The 2,356-nt window shown below is 36.6% G+C and overlaps 1 pseudogene; it reads left to right on the plus strand.

Annotated features, from left to right (window-relative positions):
- LOC107151704 overlaps positions 1-943 on the plus strand; it is a 5,804-nt pseudogene extending 4,861 nt beyond the window's left edge.
- Positions 944-2,356: the final 1,413 nt, after the last annotated feature.

Below are 2,356 nucleotides of genomic sequence, written 5' to 3' on the forward strand. Positions count from 1 at the left end.
TATATATATATCCATCCATATCCCCAGGCCACGCCCTAATTCCCACCATCCCCAGCCACACTCTACCACTCCAATTACCACTCAATTAATCATTACTAAGGAATTAATTCACTGATTCGGTTAAGGCTGTCACAACCCAATCATTTCTCCTCTGAACTTTCTTGAATTGTCTTACACATGAGCTTTTGGGGGACACCACATCTAAATAATAACAGAGCCTCAACTTAAGCCAGTCTTCATTCAAAAGTAGGACTGAGTGACAGTTCAAAAACATGAGGCTGAAGCACTGAAACAGAAAGAGATGGAGCAGGAAGCAAAATGCATGGCTGAAGGGAAGTGAATGTACACACTCTGGATTGTAAAAGAGGAGACCAAAAAAGACCTGGAGGAGAACAGCATTCCCTGGCTGCAGTGGATGACTCAATACTGATGATGAAAAGGATGAGGAGAAATATGAGGCATGCAAAAGTTTGGGAATGAAAATGAATCAAGAGGGAGAAAAGAGCGAGAAACACTTGAAAAAAAGACAGCAGAAATTTAACACATGAAAAACTTGACTGAGGAAGAGAGGCAAGCTGAACTTTAGGCAAATGGCAAAGTCATTACTAATAAAGCTGTTAAGGACAAATACAAGTTGTTACAAGTACTGTCACCTGGGTTCCTTCTTCATGGAAGAGGATGAGAGTGTATTCAAGAGAGATTTCAATGCATCTACCTTGGAGGATCTTTTAAACAAAAACATTCTTCCTAAAGTCACACAGGTTGAGAACTATTGATGTCCTGGTCATAACAAATACACCCACCATATAGATCAAAACACCCTCTCCTTTGACTCAACATGGACCCAGGAGAGTGCCCAGAACACAAAGTTCTTTAAACCAAAAGCATCAGAGTATGTGCTGTATTTGAGCAAGCATCTGCCAAGAAGCATAAAATTATGTAGGGTTTAACTACTTATTCCAACTATGGAGCACAAAGGGTTGTCTCATCATCTGGTCCTTGACTTTCTCTTACCATTATTTGCATGGTTCTTATTTACACGCTACTGAACTTACTATTGTATCTGTTATTGTGTAGCCCATACCTTGAAGAGCTTTGAGAGGTTTGGACTTGTACCAAGAAACCCACAGAAATGTAGGATTAGTGGTTTCCCACATGAAAATGTTTTCAAGAAATCTTAGATGTCTCTGTTGTGGCTTCCCATATTTACTTGGGATTATTCTAAGTTTTTTTTCCATCACTTAGCTTGTGTCAGAAATGTGGTCATGTAAGTGGAAAATGCATTACTTCTTCCTTAGAGTTAGAAATAGTATACCAGGAAATCAAAACTCATTGGAACATATTTTGCATTTTTGGTTGGAGTCAACTTTTCTAAATGAAAATGCTTTTTATCGTTTCATGTATATGTGTCAGAAAATAAAAGAATCATACACAGAATATTTTGCATAGTACTGGATAATAAAATGTGTAAACTGTCAAGAATCAACTACCTGTTAACTAAGGTAAAAGACAGCAGGGAATTTTCTAAAAATAGAATTTTAAAAAGATTGTAGCTCAATGGTAAACATTCTTGGGTTATATTCCAGTACCCCCCCCCCCCAAAAAAAAAAAAGAAAAAGTAGTCTTAAAAATAAGTTACATTAATTTAACTATATCATTTACATTACAGTAAATTAATTTACTTATATCATTTAATTTACAGTGCTCCCCATGTATCAAGCACTGCTTAAGGATCCAGAGGTGTCTTAGTGAAGAAAAACACCTATGAATTTCTGCTCTCATAGAACTGAATTATAGAAAGAAAAAAAATGAGTATAAATATTAGTAAGTAAAACTTATTGTATATTAGCTAGTAAGAAGTGTCAGGGGAAACATCAAATCACAGGCAGATTAAGTGCACTATTTTGGTTGGAGAAAGCTTGTCATTGGCTGGAGTAACAAGGAATGATTCCCTAAGAAGAAGCATTTTGAATAAAGACTTAATGCAGGTGAATGAGCCAGTCAAGCAGGTATCATTCCTGTTACAAAGACTAGTAAATGCAAAGACTTGAAGATCCAGTGCAATCTATACATTTAAAGAAAAGAGATGCAGAAAAACTAAGGGGAATAAAGTCATAGAGGTAACAAGGTTTCATATGATGTGAGGTCTTATAATGACTTTCAAGTTTTTTCTGGGAAGGAGATGAGAGTTTAAAGAAAAAAATGATCTGAATTAGGACAGATAGGATGAATCCTGCATTGAAATTAGATAGGAGGGGAGACTAGTAAAGTAGTGGGTATAAGCTAATGATGGGGGCAGGGTCACCAATTAGCAGTTTCTTTCTGTAGTCCAGGAGTGAGAGGATGATGGTATGGT

The sequence above is a fragment of the Marmota marmota genome, unplaced genomic scaffold, assembly GCF_001458135.2.
Source record: "Marmota marmota marmota unplaced genomic scaffold, marMar, whole genome shotgun sequence".
Lineage (NCBI taxonomy): Eukaryota > Metazoa > Chordata > Mammalia > Rodentia > Sciuridae > Marmota > Marmota marmota.